We start from the raw sequence: 15,026 nt of genomic DNA on the forward strand, positions 1-15,026 counted from the left end.
TAAAGAAGAGCAACAATGATGAAGACAACTATTTAACTTAGGCTTTTACCTCTATATGCAATAATCTAGTCTTTGCAGTGGGCGACACAATCATACCTTGACAAATACACAAGGGATTTTCCAGAGATGTTTCAAGGTTTTTCCTTCGCTTACAGCCATACCACCCTGAAAAAGCCCGATCCCCTCTGATCTCGGAATCAATCCAGGGTTGGGCCTGGTCAGTACCTGTATGGGAGACCTCTTGGGAATACCAGGTGCTGTAAGCTTTTTCACTAATTTGTTATAAAATACAGTTTTTTTCACTTCACCACATCTTTGAACAGCTTCGTCATTGAATAATTTTAAAGCCAGGTGTTCCACACGAACTGCACACACTTGTTGGTAATAAACCTCCTTTGATTTGTCCCTAGCAATAATGTCTCAGTGCTGGCATTTTAGAGACAAGAAATGGGGTGGGAGCCAATTGTTAGAGTCTAAAGAAGAGCAACAATGATGAAGACAACTGTTTAACTTAGCCTTTTACCTCTATATGCAAGAATCTAGTCTTTGCAGTGGGCGACACAATCATACCTTGACAAATACACAAGGGATTTTTCAGAGATTTTTCAAGGTTTTTCCTTCGCTTACAGCCATACCACCCTGAAAAAGCCCGATCCCCTCTGATCTCGGAATCAATCCAGGTTTGGGCCTGGTCAGTACCTGTATGGGAGACCTTTTGGGAATACCAGGTGCTGTAAGCTTTTTCACTAATTTGTTATAAAATACAGTTTTTTTCACTTCACCACAGCTCTGAACAGCTTCGTCATTGAATAATTTTAAAGCCAGGTGTTCCACACGAACTGCACACACTTGTTGGTAATAAACCTCCTTTGAATTGTCCCTAGCAATAATGTCTCAGTGCTGGCATTTTAGAGACAAGAAATGGGGTGGGAGCCGATTGTTACTCGAAAAAAGAGCAACAGTGATGAAGACAACTGTTTAACTTAGCCTTTTACCTCCATATGCAAGAATCTAGTCTTTGCAGTGGGCGACACAATCATACTTTGACATATACACAAGGGATTTTTCAGAGATTTTTCAAAGTGTGTCTTTCGCTTATGGCCAAACCACCCTGAAAAACCCCGATCCCGTCTGATCTCGTAAACAATCCAGGGTTGGGCCTGGTCAGTACCTGTATGGGAGACCTCTTGGGAATACCAGGTGCTGTAAGCTTTTTCACTAATTTGTTATAAAATACAGTTTTTTTCACTTCACCACATCTTTGAACAGCTTCGTCATTGAATAATTTTAAAGCCAGGTGTTCCACAAAAACTGCACACACTTGTTGGTAATAAACCTCCTTTGATTTGTCCCTAGCAATATTGTCTCAGTGCTGGCATTTTAGAGACAAGAAATGGGGTGGGAGCCGATTCTTACTCGAAAAAAGAGCAACAGTGATGAAGACAACTGTTTAACTTAGCCTTTTACCTCCATATGCAAGAATCTAGTCTTTGCAGTGGGCGACACAATCATACTTTGACATATACACAAGGGATTTTTCAGAGATTTTTCAAGGTATGTCCTTCGCTTACGGCCATACCACCCTGAAATATCCCGATCCCGTCTGAACTCGGAAGCAATCCAGGATTGGGCCTGGTCAGTACCTGTATGGGAGACCTCTTGGGAATACCAGGTGCTGTAAGCTTTTTCACTAATTTGTTATAAAATACAGTTTTTTTCACTTCACCACATCTTTGAACAGCTTCGTCATTGAATAATTTTAAAGCCAGGTGTTCCACACGAACTGCACACACTTGTTGGTAATAAACCTCCTTTTATTTGTCCCTAGCAATAATGTCTCAGTGCTGGCATTTTAGAGACAAGAAATGGGGTGGGAGCCAATTGTTAGAGTCTAAAGAAGAGCAACAATGATGAAGACAACTGTTTAACTTAGCCTTTTACCTCTATATGCAATAATCTAGTCTTTGCAGTGGGCGACACAATCATACCTTGACAAATACACAAGGGATTTTCCAGAGATGTTTCAAGGTTTTTCCTTCGCTTACAGCCATACCACCCTGAAAAAGCCCGATCCCCTCTGATCTCGGAATCAATCCAGGGTTGGGCCTGGTCAGTACCTGTATGGGAGACCTCTTGGGAATACCAGGTGCTGTAAGCTTTTTCACTAATTTGTTATAAAATACAGTTTTTTTCACTTCACCACATCTTTGAACAGCTTCGTCATTGAATAATTTTAAAGCCAGGTGTTCCACACGAACTGCACACACTTGTTGGTAATAAACCTCCTTTGATTTGTCCCTAGCAATAATGTCTCAGTGCTGGCATTTTAGAGACAAGAAATGGGGTGGGAGCCAATTGTTAGAGTCTAAAGAAGAGCAACAATGATGAAGACAACTGTTTAACTTAGCCTTTTACCTCTATATGCAAGAATCTAGTCTTTGCAGTGGGCGACACAATCATACCTTGACAAATACACAAGGGATTTTTCAGAGATTTTTCAAGGTTTTTCCTTCGCTTACAGCCATACCACCCTGAAAAAGCCCGATCCCCTCTGATCTCGGAATCAATCCAGGTTTGGGCCTGGTCAGTACCTGTATGGGAGACCTTTTGGGAATACCAGGTGCTGTAAGCTTTTTCACTAATTTGTTATAAAATACAGTTTTTTTCACTTCACCACAGCTTTGAACAGCTTCGTCATTGAATAATTTTAAAGCCAGGTGTTCCACACGAACTGCACACACTTGTTGGTAATAAACCTCCTTTGAATTGTCCCTAGCAATAATGTCTCAGTGCTGGCATTTTAGAGACAAGAAATGGGGTGGGAGCCGATTGTTACTCGAAAAAAGAGCAACAGTGATGAAGACAACTGTTTAACTTAGCCTTTTACCTCCATATGCAAGAATCTAGTCTTTGCAGTGGGCGACACAATCATACTTTGACATATACACAAGGGATTTTTCAGAGATTTTTCAAGGTGTGTCTTTCGCTTATGGCCAAACCACCCTGAAAAACCCCAAATCCCGTCTGATCTCGTAAACAATCCAGGGTTGGGCCTGGTCAGTACCTGTATGGGAGACCTCTTGGGAATACCAGGTGCTGTAAGCTTTTTCACTTATTTGTTATAAAATACAGTTTTTTTCACTTCACCACATCTTTGAACAGCTTCGTCATTGAATAATTTTAAAGCCAGGTGTTCCACAAAAACTGCACACACTTGTTGGTAATAAACCTCCTTTTATTTGTCCCTAGCAATAATGTCTCAGTGCTGGCATTTTAGAGACAAGAAATGGGGTGGGAGCCGATTCTTACTCGAAAAAAGAGCAACAGTGATGAAGACAACTGTTTAACTTAGCCTTTTACCTCCATATGCAAGAATCTAGTCTTTGCAGTGGGCGACACAATCATATTTTGACATATACACAAGGGATTTTTCAGAGATTTTTCAAGGTGTGTCCTTCGCTTACGGCCATACCACCCTGAAATAGCCCGATCCCGTCTGAACTCGGAAGAAATCCAGGATTGGGCCTGGTCAGTACCTGTATGGGAGACCTCTTGGGAATACCAGGTGCTGTAAGCTTTTTCACTAATTTGTTATAAAATACAGTTTTTTTCACTTCACCACATCTTTGAACAGCTTCGTCATTGAATAATTTTAAAGCCAGGTGTTCCACACGAACTGCACACACTTGTTGGTAATAAACCTCCTTTTATTTGTCCCTAGCAATAATGTCTCAGTGCTGGCATTTTAGAGACAAGAAATGGGGTGGGAGCCAATTGTTAGAGTCTAAAGAAGAGCAACAATGATGAAGACAACTGTTTAACTTAGCCTTTTACCTCTATATGCAAGAATCTAGTCTTTGCAGTGGGCGACACAATCATACCTTGACAAATACACAAGGGATTTTTCAGAGATTTTTCAAGGTTTTTCCTTCGCTTACAGCCATACCACCCTGAAAAAGCCCGATCCCCTCTGATCTCGGAATCAATCCAGGTTTGGGCCTGGTCAGTACCTGTATGGGAGACCTCTTGGGAATACCAGGTGCTGTAAGCTTTTTCACTAATTTGTTATAAAATACAGTTTTTTTCACTTCACCACAGCTTTGAACAGCTTCGTCATTGAATAATTTTAAAGCCAGGTGTTCCGCACGAACTGCACACACTTGTTGGTAATAAACCTCCTTTGAATTGTCCCTAGCAATAATGTCTCAGTGCTGGCATTTTAGAGACAAGAAATGGGGTGGGAGCCGATTGTTACTCGAAAAAAGAGCAACAGTGATGAAGACAACTGTTTAACTTAGCCTTTTACCTCCATATGCAAGAATCTAGTCTTTGCAGTGGGCGACACAATCATACTTTGACATATACACAAGGGATTTTTCAGAGATTTTTCAAGGTGTGTCTTTCGCTTATGGCCAAACCACCCTGAAAAACCCCGATCCCGTCTGATCTCGTAAACAATCCAGGGTTGGGCCTGGTCAGTACCTGTATGTGAGACCTCTTGGGAATACCAGGTGCTGTAAGCTTTTTCACTAATTTGTTATAAAATACAGTTTTTTTCACTTCACCACATCTTTGAACAGCTTCGTCATTGAATAATTTTAAAGCCAGGTGTTCCACAAAAACTGCACACACTTGTTGGTAATAAACCTCCTTTGATTTGTCCCTAGCAATAATGTCTCAGTGCTGGCATTTTAGAGACAAGAAATTGGGTGGGAGCCGATTCTTACTCGAAAAAAGAGCAACAGTGATGAAGACAACTGTTTAACTTAGCCTTTTACCTCCATATGCAAGAATCTAGTCTTTGCAGTGGGCGACACAATCATACTTTGACATATACACAAGGGATTTTTCAGAGATTTTTCAAGGTGTGTCCTTCGCTTACGGCCATACCACCCTGAAATAGCCCGATCCCGTCTGAACTCGGAAGCAATCCAGGATTGGGCCTGGTCAGTACCTGTATGGGAGACCTCTTGGGAATACCAGGTGCTGTAAGCTTTTTCACTAATTTGTTATAAAATACAGTTTTTTTCACTTCACCACATCTTTGAACAGCTTCGTCATTGAATAATTTTAAAGCCAGGTGTTCCACACGAACTGCACACACTTGTTGGTAATAAACCTCCTTTTATTTGTCCCTAGCAATAATGTCTCAGTGCTGGCATTTTAGAGACAAGAAATGGGGTGGGAGCCAATTGTTAGAGTCTAAAGAAGAGCAACAATGATGAAGACAACTGTTTAACTTAGCCTTTTACCTCTATATGCAATAATCTAGTCTTTGCAGTGGGCGACACAATCATACCTTGACAAATACACAAGGGATTTTCCAGAGATGTTTCAAGGTTTTTCCTTCGCTTACAGCCATACCACCCTGAAAAAGCCCGATCCCCTCTGATCTCGGAATCAATCCAGGGTTGGGCCTGGTCAGTACCTGTATGGGAGACCTCTTGGGAATACCAGGTGCTGTAAGCTTTTTCACTAATTTGTTATAAAATACAGTTTTTTTCACTTCACCACATCTTTGAACAGCTTCGTCATTGAATAATTTTAAAGCCAGGTGTTCCACACGAACTGCACACACTTGTTGGTAATAAACCTCCTTTGATTTGTCCCTAGCAATAATGTCTCAGTGCTGGCATTTTAGAGACAAGAAATGGGGTGGGAGCCAATTGTTAGAGTCTAAAGAAGAGCAACAATGATGAAGACAACTGTTTAACTTAGCCTTTTACCTCTATATGCAAGAATCTAGTCTTTGCAGTGGGCGACACAATCATACCTTGACAAATACACAAGGGATTTTTCAGAGATTTTTCAAGGTTTTTCCTTCGCTTACAGCCATACCACCCTGAAAAAGCCCGATCCCCTCTGATCTTGGAATCAATCCAGGTTTTGGCCTGGTCAGTGCCTGTATGGGAGACCTTTTGGGAATACCAGGTGCTGTAAGCTTTTTCACTAATTTGTTATAAAATACAGTTTTTTTCACTTCACCACAGCTTTGAACAGCTTCGTCATTGAATAATTTTAAAGCCAGGTGTTCCACACGAACTGCACACACTTGTTGGTAATAAACCTCCTTTGAATTGTCCCTAGCAATAATGTCTCAGTGCTGGCATTTTAGAGACAAGAAATGGGGTGGGAGCCGATTGTTACTCGAAAAAAGAGCAACAGTGATGAAGACAACTGTTTAACTTAGCCTTTTACCTCCATATGCAAGAATCTAGTCTTTGCAGTGGGAGACACAATCATACTTTGACATATACACAAGGGATTTTTCAGAGATTTTTCAAGGTGTGTCTTTCGCTTATGGCCAAACCACCCTGAAAAACCCCGATCCCGTCTGATCTCGGAAACAATCCAGGGTTGGGCCTGGTCAGTACCTGTATGGGAGACCTCTTGGGAATACCAGGTGCTGTAAGCTTTTTCACTAATTTGTTATAAAATACAGTTTTTTTCACTTCACCACAGCTTTGAACAGCTTCGTCATTGAATAATTTTAAAGCCAGGTGTTCCACACGAACTGCACACACTTGTTGGTAATAAACCTCCTTTGATTTGTCCCTAGCAATAATGTCTCAGTGCTGGCATTTTAGAGACAAGAAATGGGGTGGGAGCCGATTCTTACTCGAAAAAAGAGCAACAGTGATGAAGACAACTGTTTAACTTAGCCTTTTACCTCCATATGCAAGAATCTAGTCTTTGCAGTGGGCGACACAATCATACTTTGACATATACACAAGGGATTTTTCAGAGATTTTTCAAGGTGTGTCCTTCGCTTACGGCCATACCACCCTGAAAAAGCCCGATCCCGGCTGATCTCGGAAGCAATCCAGGGTTGGGCCTGGTCAGTACCTGTATGGGAGACCTCTAGGGAATACCAGGTGCTGTAAGCTTTTTCACTAATTTGTTATAAAATACAGTTTTTTTCACTTCACCACATCTTTGAACAGCTTCGTCATTGAATAATTTTAAAGCCAGGTGTTCCACACGAACTGCACACACTTGTTGGTAATAAACCTCCTTTTATTTGTCCCTAGCAATAATGTCTCAGTGCTGGCATTTAGAGACAAGAAATGGGGTGGGAGCCAATTGTTAGAGTCTAAAGAAGAGCAACAATGATGAAGACAACTGTTTAACTTAGCCTTTTACCTCTATATGCAAGAATCTAGTCTTTGCAGTGGGCGACACAATCATACCTAGACAAATACAGAAGGGATTTTCCAGAGATGTTTCAAGGTTTTTCCTTCGCTTACGGCCATACCACCCTGAAAAAGCCCGATCCCGTCTGATCTCGGAAGCAATCCAGGGTTGGGCCTGGTCAGTACCTGTATGGGAGACCTCTTGGTAATACCAGGTGCTGTAAGCTTTTTCACTAATTTGTTATAAAATACAGTTTTTTTCACTTCACCATAGCTTTGAACAGCTTCGTCATTGAATAATTTTAAAGCCAGGTGTTCCACACGAACTGCACACACTTGTTGGTAATAAACCTCCTTTCATTTGTCCCTAGCAATAATGTCTCAGTGCTGGCATTTTAGAGACAAGAAATGGGGTGGGAGCCAATTGTTAGAGTCTAAAGAAGAGCAACAATGATGAAGACAACTGTTTAACTTAGCCTTTTACCTCTATGTGCAAGAATCTAGTCTTTGCAGTGGGCGACACAATCATACCTTGACAAATACACAAGGGATTTTTCAGAGATTTTTCAAGGTTTTTCCTTCGCTTACAGCCATACCACCCTGAAAAAGCCCGATCCCCTCTCATCTCGGAATCAATCCAGGGTTGGGCCTGGTCAGTACCTGTATGGGAGACCTCTTGGGAATACCAGGTGCTGTAAACTTTTTCACTAATTTGTTATAAAATACAGTTTTTTTCACTTCACCACATCTTTGAACAGCTTCGTCATTGAATAATTTTAAAGCCAGGTGTTCCACACGAACTGCACACACTTGTTGGTAATAAACCTCCTTTGATTTGTCCCTAGCAATAATGTCTCAGTGCTGGCATTTTAGAGACAAGAAATGGGGTGGGAGCCGATTGTTACTCGAAAAAAGAGCAACAGTGATGAAGACAAATGTTTTACCTAGCCTTTTACCTCCATATGCAAGAATCTAGTCTTTGCAGTGGGCGACACAATCATTCTTTGACAAATACACAAGGGATTTTTCAGAGATTTTTCAAGGTGTGTCCTTCGCTTACGGCCATACCACCCTGAAAAAGCCCGATCCCGTCTGATCTCGGAAGCAATCCAGGGTTGGGCCTGGTCAGTACCTGTATGGGAGACCTCTTGGGAATACCAGGTGCTGTAAGCTTTTTCACTAATTTGTTATAAAATACAGTTTTTTTTCACTTCACCATAGCTTTGAACAGCTTCGTCATTGAATAATTTTAAAGTCAGGTGTTCCACACGAACTGCACACACTTGTTGGTAATAAACCTCCTTTGATTTGTCCCTAGCAATAATGTCTCAGTGCTGGCATTTTAGAGACAAGAAATGGGGTGGGAGCCAATTGTTAAAGTCTAAAGAAGAGCAACAATGATGAAGACAACTGTTTAACTTAGCCTTTTACCTCTATGTGCAAGAATCTAGTCTTTGCAGTGGGCGACACAATCATACCTTGACAAATACACAAGGGATTTTTCAGAGATTTTTCAAGGTTTTTCCTTCGCTTACAGCCATACCACCCTGAAAAAGCCCGATCCCCTCTCATCTCGGAATCAATCAGGGTTGGGCCTGGTCAGTACCTGTATGGGAGACCTCTTGGGAATACCAGGTGCTGTAAGCTTTTTCACTAATTTGTTATAAAATACAGTTTTTTTCACTTCACCATAGCTTTGAACAGCTTCGTCATTGAATAATTTTAAAGCCAGGTGTTCCACACGAACTGCACACACTTGTTGGTAATAAACCTCCTTTCATTTGTCCCTAGCAATAATGTCTCAGTGCTGGCATTTTAGAGACAAGAAATGGGGTGGGAGCCAATTGTTAGAGTCTAAAGAAGAGCAACAATGATGAAGACAACTGTTTAACTTAGCCTTTTACCTCTATGTGCAAGAATCTAGTCTTTGCAGTGGGCGACACAATCATACCTTGACAAATACACAAGGGATTTTTCAGAGATTTTTCAAGGTTTTTCCTTCGCTTACAGCCATACCACCCTGAAAAAGCCCGATCCCCTCTCATCTCGGAATCAATCCAGGGTTGGGCCTGGTCAGTACCTGTATGGGAGACCTCTTGGGAATACCAGGTGCTGTAAACTTTTTCACTAATTTGTTATAAAATACAGTTTTTTTCACTTCACCACATCTTTGAACAGCTTCGTCATTGAATAATTTTAAAGCCAGGTGTTCCACACGAACTGCACACACTTGTTGGTAATAAACCTCCTTTGATTTGTCCCTAGCAATAATGTCTCAGTGCTGGCATTTTAGAGACAAGAAATGGGGTGGGAGCCGATTGTTACTCGAAAAAAGAGCAACAGTGATGAAGACAACTGTTTAACCTAGCCTTTTACCTCCATATGCAAGAATCTAGTCTTTGCAGTGGGCGACACAATCATTCTTTGACAAATACACAAGGGATTTTTCAGAGATTTTTCAAGGTGTGTCCTTCGCTTACGGCCATACAACCCTGAAAAAGCCCGATCCCGTCTGATCTCGGAAGCAATCCAGGGTTGGGCCTGGTCAGTACCTGTATGGGAGACCTCTTGGGAATACCAGGTGCTGTAAGCTTTTTCACTAATTTGTTATAAAATACAGTTTTTTTCACTTCACCATAGCTTTGAACAGCTTCGTCATTGAATAATTTTAAAGCCAGGTGTTCCACACGAACTGCACACACTTGTTGGTAATAAACCTCCTTTCATTTGTCCCTAGCAATAATGTCTCAGTGCTGGCATTTTAGAGACAAGAAATGGGGTGGGAGCCAATTGTTAAAGTCTAAAGAAGAGCAACAATGATGAAGACAACTGTTTAACTTAGCCTTTTACCTCTATGTGCAAGAATCTAGTCTTTGCAGTGGGCGACACAATCATACCTTGACAAATACACAAGGGATTTTTCTGAGATTTTTCAAGGTTTTTCCTTCGCTTACAGCCATACCACCCTGAAAAAGCCCGATCCCCTCTCATCTCGGAATCAATCCAGGGTTGGGCCTGGTCAGTACCTGTATGGGAGACCTCTTGGGAATACCAGGTGCTGTAAGCTTTTTCACTAATTTGTTATAAAATACAGTTTTTTTCACTTCACCACATCTTTGAACAGCTTCGTCATTGAATAATTTTAAAGCCAGGTGTTCCACACGAACTGCACACACTTGTTGGTAATAAACCTCCTTTGATTTGTCCCTAGCAATAATGTCTCAGTGCTGGCATTTTAGAGACAAGAAATGGGGTGGGAGCCAATTGTTAGAGTCTAAAGAAGAGCAACAATGATGAAGACAACTGTTTAACTTAGCCTTTTACCTCTATATGCAAGAATCTAGTCTTTGCAGTGGGCGACACAATGATACCTTGACAAATACTCAAGGGATTTTTCAGAGATTTTTCAAGGTTTTTCCTTCGCTTACAGCCATACCACCCTGAAAAAGCCCGATCCCCTCTGATCTCGGAATCAATCCAGGTTTGGGCCTGGTCAGTACCTGTATGGGAGACCTTTTGGGAATACCAGGTGCTGTAAGCTTTTTCACTAATTTGTTATAAAATACAGTTTTTTTCACTTCACCACAGCTTTGAACAGCTTCGTCATTGAATAATTTTAAAGCCAGGTGTTCCACACGAACTGCACACACTTGTTGGTAATAAACCTCCTTTGAATTGTCCCTAGCAATAATGTCTCAGTGCTGGCATTTTAGAGACGAGAAATGGGGTGGGAGCCGATTGTTACTCGAAAAAAGAGCAACAGTGATGAAGACAACTGTTTAACTTAGCCTTTTACCTCCATATGCAAGAATCTAGTCTTTGCAGTGGGCGACACAATCATACTTTGACATATACACAAGGGATTTTTCAGAGATTTTTCAAGGTGTGTCTTTCGCTTATGGCCAAACCACCCTGAAAAACCCCGATCCCGTCTGACCTCGGAAGCAATCCAGGTTGGGGCCTGGTCAGTACTTGTATGGGAGACCTTTTGGGAATACCAGGTGCTGTAAGCTTTTTCACTAATTTGTTATAAAATACAGTTTTTTTCACTTCACCACAGCTTTGAACAGCTTCGTCATTGAATAATTTTAAAGCCAGGTGTTCCACACGAACTGCACACACTTGTTGGTAATAAACCTCCTTTGAATTGTCCCTAGCAATAATGTCTCAGTGCTGGCATTTTAGAGACAAGAAATGGGGTGGGAGCCGATTGTTACTCGAAAAAAGAGCAACAGTGATGAAGACAACTGTTTAACTTAGCCTTTTACCTCCATATGCAAGAATCTAGTCTTTGCAGTGGGCGACACAATCGTACTTTGACATATACACAAGGGATTTTTCAGAGATTTTTCAAGGTGTGTCTTTCGCTTATGGCCAAACCACCCTGAAAAACCCCGATCCCGTCTGATCTCTGAAGCAATCCAGGGTTAGCCCTGGTCAGTACCTGTATGGGAGACCTCTTGGGAATACCAGGTGCTGTAAGCTTTTTCACTAATTTGTTATAAAATACAGTTTTTTTCACTTCACCACATCTTTGAACAGCTTCGTCATTGAATAATTTTAAAGCCAGGTGTTCCACACGAACTGCACACACTTGTTGGTAATAAACCTCCTTTGATTTGTCCCTAGCAATAATGTCTCAGTGCTGGCATTTTAGAGACAAGAAATGGGGTGGGAGCCGATTCTTACTCGAAAAAAGAGCAACAGTGATGAAGACAACTGTTTAACTTAGCCTTTTACCTCCATATGCAAGAATCTAGTCTTTGCAGTGGGCGACACAATCATACTTTGACATATACACAAGGGATTTTTCAGAGATTTTTCAAGGTGTGTCCTTCGCTTACGGCCATACCACCCTGAAAAAGCCCGATCCCGTCTGATCTCGGAAGCAATCCAGGGTTGGGCCTGGTCAGTACCTGTATGGGAGACCTCTTGGGAATACCAGGTGCTGTAAGCTTTTTCACTAATTTGTTATAAAATACAGTTTTTTTCACTTCACCACATCTTTGAACAGCTTCGTCATTGAATAATTTTAAAGCCAGGTGTTCCACACGAACTGCACACACTTGTTGGTAATAAACCTCCTTTTATTTGTCCCTAGCAATAATGTCTCAGTGCTGGCATTTAGAGACAAGAAATGGGGTGGGAGCCAATTGTTAGAGTCTAAAGAAGAGCAACAATGATGAAGACAACTGTTTAACGTAGCCTTTTACCTCTATATGCAAGAATCTAGTCTTTGCAGTGGGCGACACAATCATACCTTGACAAATACAGAAGGGATTTTCCAGAGATGTTTCAAGGTTTTTCCTTCGCTTACAGCCATACCACCCTGAAAAAGCCCGATCCCCTCTGATCTCGGAATCAATCCAGGGTTGGGCCTGGTCAGTACCTGTATGGGAGACCTCTTGGGAATACCAGGTGCTGTAAGCTTTTTCACTAATTTGTTATAAAATACAGTTTTTTTTCACTTCACCACATCTTTGAACAGCTTCGTCATTGAATAATTTTAAAGCCAGGTGTTCCACACGAACTGCACACACTTGTTGGTAATAAACCTCCTTTGATTTGTCCCTAGCAATAATGTCTCAGTGCTGGCATTTTAGAGACAAGAAATGGGGTGGGAGCCGATTGTTACTCGAAAAAAGAGCAACAGTGATGAAGACAACTGTTTAACTTAGCCTTTTACCTCCATATGCAAGAATCTAGTCTTTGCAGTGGGCAACACAATCATACTTTGACATATACACAAGGGATTTTTCAGAGATTTTTCAAGGTGTGTCCTTCGCTTACGGCCATACCACCCTGAAAAAGCCCGATCCTGTCTGATCTCGGAAGCAATCCAGGGTTGGGCTTGGTCAGTACCTGTATGGGAGACCTCTTGGGAATACCAGGTGCTTTAACCTTTTTCACTAATTTGTTATAAAATACAGTTTTTTTCACTTCACCATAGCTTTGAACAGCTTCGTCATTGAATAATTTTAAAGCCAGGTGTTCCACACGAACTGCACACACTTGTTGGTAATAAACCTCCTTTCATTTGTCCCTAGCAATAATGTCTCAGTGCTGGCATTTTAGAGACAAGAAATGGGGTGGGAGCCAATTGTTAGAGTCTAAAGAAGAGCAACAATGATGAAGACAACTGTTTAACTTAGCCTTTTACCTCTATGTGCAAGAATCTAGTCTTTGCAGTGGGCGACACAATCATACCTTGACAAATACACAAGGGATTTTTCAGAGATTTTTCAAGGTTTTTCCTTCGCTTACAGCCATACCACCCTGAAAAAGCCCGATCCCCTCTCATCTCGGAATCAATCCAGGGTTGGGCCTGGTCAGTACCTGTATGGGAGACCTCTTGGGAATACCAGGTGCTGTAAACTTTTTCACTAATTTGTTATAAAATACAGTTTTTTTCACTTCACCACATCTTTGAACAGCTTCGTCATTGAATAATTTTAAAGCCAGGTGTTCCACACGAACTGCACACACTTGTTGGTAATAAACCTCCTTTGATTTGTCCCTTGCAATAATGTCTCAGTGCTGGCATTTTAGAGACAAGAAATGGGGTGGGAGCCGATTGTTACTCGAAAAAAGAGCAACAGTGATGAAGACAACTGTTTAACTTAGCCTTTTACCTCCATATGCAAGAATCTAGTCTTTGCAGTGGGCGACACAATCATTCTTTGACAAATACACAAGGGATTTTTCAGAGATTTTTCAAGGTGTGTCCTTCGCTTACGGCCATACCACCCTGAAAAAGCCCGATCCCGTCTGATCTCGGAAGCAATCCAGGGTTGGGCCTGGTCAGTACCTGTATGGGAGACCTCTTGGGAATACCAGGTGCTGTAAGCTTTTTCACTAATTTGTTATAAAATACAGTTTTTTTCACTTCACCATAGCTTTGAACAGCTTCGTCATTGAATAATTTTAAAGTCAGGTGTTCCACACGAACTGCACACACTTGTTGGTAATAAACCTCCTTTGATTTGTCCCTAGCAATAATGTCTCAGTGCTGGCATTTTAGAGACAAGAAATGGGGTGGGAGCCAATTGTTAAAGTCTAAAGAAGAGCAACAATGATGAAGACAACTGTTTAACTTAGCCTTTTACCTCTATGTGCAAGAATCTAGTCTTTGCAGTGGGCGACACAATCATACCTTGACAAATACACAAGGGATTTTTCAGAGATTTTTCAAGGTTTTTCCTTCGCTTACAGCCATACCACCCTGAAAAAGCCCGATCCCCTCTCATCTCGGAATCAATCAGGGTTGGGCCTGGTCAGTACCTGTATGGGAGACCTCTTGGGAATACCAGGTGCTGTAAGCTTTTTCACTAATTTGTTATAAAATACAGTTTTTTTCACTTCACCACATCTTTGAACAGCTTCGTCATTGAATAATTTTAAAGCCAGGTGTTCCACACGAACTGCACACACTTGTTGGTAATAAACCTCCTTTGATTTGTCCCTAGCAATAATGTCTCAGTGCTGGCATTTTAGAGACAAGAAATGGGGTGGGAGCCAATTGTTAGAGTCTAAAGAAGAGCAACAATGATGAAGACAACTGTTTAACTTAGCCTTTTACCTCTATATGCAAGAATCTAGTCTTTGCAGTGGGCGACACAATCATACCTTGACAAATACACAAGGGATTTTTCAGAGATTTTTCAAGGTTTTTCCTTCGCTTACAGCCATACCACCCTGAAAAAGCCCGATCCCCTCTGATCTCGGAATCAATCTAGGTTTGGGCCTGGTCAGTACCTGTATGGGAGACCTCTTGGGAATACCAGGTGCTGTAAACTTTTTCACTAATTTGTTATAAAATACAGTTTTTTTCACTTCACCACATCTTTGAACAGCTTCGTCATTAAATAATTTTAAAGCCAGGTGTTCCACACG

General features: G+C 41.4%; 8 non-coding genes and 24 pseudogenes across 8 annotated transcripts; all 32 read left to right on the forward strand.

Annotated features, from left to right (window-relative positions):
* The first annotated feature begins 147 nt into the window (after positions 1-147).
* On the forward strand, positions 148-266 carry LOC139066529 (5S ribosomal RNA). The gene has a single exon (XR_011519429.1). It is a non-coding gene; the product is annotated as a 5S ribosomal RNA (ribosomal RNA).
* A 355-nt stretch (positions 267-621) lies between these two features.
* Positions 622-740, forward strand: LOC139067055 (5S ribosomal RNA; annotated as a pseudogene).
* Positions 741-1,093: 353 nt separating this feature from the next.
* LOC139067579 (5S ribosomal RNA) lies at positions 1,094-1,212 on the forward strand (annotated as a pseudogene).
* A 353-nt stretch (positions 1,213-1,565) lies between these two features.
* LOC139066882 (5S ribosomal RNA) lies at positions 1,566-1,684 on the forward strand (annotated as a pseudogene).
* A 355-nt stretch (positions 1,685-2,039) lies between these two features.
* Positions 2,040-2,158, forward strand: LOC139066530 (5S ribosomal RNA). The gene has a single exon (XR_011519430.1). It is a non-coding gene; the product is annotated as a 5S ribosomal RNA (ribosomal RNA).
* A 355-nt stretch (positions 2,159-2,513) lies between these two features.
* On the forward strand, positions 2,514-2,632 carry LOC139067056 (5S ribosomal RNA; annotated as a pseudogene).
* Positions 2,633-2,985: 353 nt separating this feature from the next.
* Positions 2,986-3,105, forward strand: LOC139068088 (5S ribosomal RNA; annotated as a pseudogene).
* Positions 3,106-3,458: 353 nt separating this feature from the next.
* LOC139066597 (5S ribosomal RNA) lies at positions 3,459-3,577 on the forward strand. The gene has a single exon (XR_011519500.1). It is a non-coding gene; the product is annotated as a 5S ribosomal RNA (ribosomal RNA).
* A 355-nt stretch (positions 3,578-3,932) lies between these two features.
* Positions 3,933-4,051, forward strand: LOC139066909 (5S ribosomal RNA; annotated as a pseudogene).
* Positions 4,052-4,404: 353 nt separating this feature from the next.
* LOC139067962 (5S ribosomal RNA) lies at positions 4,405-4,523 on the forward strand (annotated as a pseudogene).
* Positions 4,524-4,876: 353 nt separating this feature from the next.
* Positions 4,877-4,995, forward strand: LOC139066862 (5S ribosomal RNA; annotated as a pseudogene).
* A 355-nt stretch (positions 4,996-5,350) lies between these two features.
* On the forward strand, positions 5,351-5,469 carry LOC139066531 (5S ribosomal RNA). Its single transcript, XR_011519431.1, has one exon. It is a non-coding gene; the product is annotated as a 5S ribosomal RNA (ribosomal RNA).
* A 355-nt stretch (positions 5,470-5,824) lies between these two features.
* On the forward strand, positions 5,825-5,943 carry LOC139068048 (5S ribosomal RNA; annotated as a pseudogene).
* A 353-nt stretch (positions 5,944-6,296) lies between these two features.
* Positions 6,297-6,415, forward strand: LOC139067037 (5S ribosomal RNA; annotated as a pseudogene).
* Positions 6,416-6,768: 353 nt separating this feature from the next.
* Positions 6,769-6,887, forward strand: LOC139067119 (5S ribosomal RNA; annotated as a pseudogene).
* A 354-nt stretch (positions 6,888-7,241) lies between these two features.
* Positions 7,242-7,360, forward strand: LOC139066953 (5S ribosomal RNA; annotated as a pseudogene).
* A 355-nt stretch (positions 7,361-7,715) lies between these two features.
* Positions 7,716-7,834, forward strand: LOC139067637 (5S ribosomal RNA; annotated as a pseudogene).
* Positions 7,835-8,187: 353 nt separating this feature from the next.
* Positions 8,188-8,306, forward strand: LOC139068435 (5S ribosomal RNA). The gene has a single exon (XR_011520033.1). It is a non-coding gene; the product is annotated as a 5S ribosomal RNA (ribosomal RNA).
* A 356-nt stretch (positions 8,307-8,662) lies between these two features.
* LOC139067343 (5S ribosomal RNA) lies at positions 8,663-8,780 on the forward strand (annotated as a pseudogene).
* A 355-nt stretch (positions 8,781-9,135) lies between these two features.
* On the forward strand, positions 9,136-9,254 carry LOC139067639 (5S ribosomal RNA; annotated as a pseudogene).
* A 353-nt stretch (positions 9,255-9,607) lies between these two features.
* LOC139066968 (5S ribosomal RNA) lies at positions 9,608-9,726 on the forward strand (annotated as a pseudogene).
* Positions 9,727-10,081: 355 nt separating this feature from the next.
* Positions 10,082-10,200, forward strand: LOC139067334 (5S ribosomal RNA; annotated as a pseudogene).
* Positions 10,201-10,555: 355 nt separating this feature from the next.
* On the forward strand, positions 10,556-10,674 carry LOC139067058 (5S ribosomal RNA; annotated as a pseudogene).
* Positions 10,675-11,027: 353 nt separating this feature from the next.
* On the forward strand, positions 11,028-11,146 carry LOC139067744 (5S ribosomal RNA; annotated as a pseudogene).
* A 353-nt stretch (positions 11,147-11,499) lies between these two features.
* Positions 11,500-11,618, forward strand: LOC139068031 (5S ribosomal RNA; annotated as a pseudogene).
* A 353-nt stretch (positions 11,619-11,971) lies between these two features.
* On the forward strand, positions 11,972-12,090 carry LOC139068436 (5S ribosomal RNA). The gene has a single exon (XR_011520034.1). It is a non-coding gene; the product is annotated as a 5S ribosomal RNA (ribosomal RNA).
* Positions 12,091-12,444: 354 nt separating this feature from the next.
* On the forward strand, positions 12,445-12,563 carry LOC139066532 (5S ribosomal RNA). Its single transcript, XR_011519432.1, has one exon. It is a non-coding gene; the product is annotated as a 5S ribosomal RNA (ribosomal RNA).
* A 354-nt stretch (positions 12,564-12,917) lies between these two features.
* Positions 12,918-13,036, forward strand: LOC139067902 (5S ribosomal RNA; annotated as a pseudogene).
* Positions 13,037-13,391: 355 nt separating this feature from the next.
* On the forward strand, positions 13,392-13,510 carry LOC139067640 (5S ribosomal RNA; annotated as a pseudogene).
* Positions 13,511-13,863: 353 nt separating this feature from the next.
* LOC139068437 (5S ribosomal RNA) lies at positions 13,864-13,982 on the forward strand. Its single transcript, XR_011520035.1, has one exon. It is a non-coding gene; the product is annotated as a 5S ribosomal RNA (ribosomal RNA).
* A 355-nt stretch (positions 13,983-14,337) lies between these two features.
* Positions 14,338-14,455, forward strand: LOC139067344 (5S ribosomal RNA; annotated as a pseudogene).
* Positions 14,456-14,810: 355 nt separating this feature from the next.
* Positions 14,811-14,929, forward strand: LOC139067575 (5S ribosomal RNA; annotated as a pseudogene).
* Positions 14,930-15,026: the final 97 nt, after the last annotated feature.

This window comes from Nothobranchius furzeri, chromosome 2 (assembly GCF_043380555.1).
Source record: "Nothobranchius furzeri strain GRZ-AD chromosome 2, NfurGRZ-RIMD1, whole genome shotgun sequence".
Classification (NCBI taxonomy): domain Eukaryota; kingdom Metazoa; phylum Chordata; class Actinopteri; order Cyprinodontiformes; family Nothobranchiidae; genus Nothobranchius; species Nothobranchius furzeri.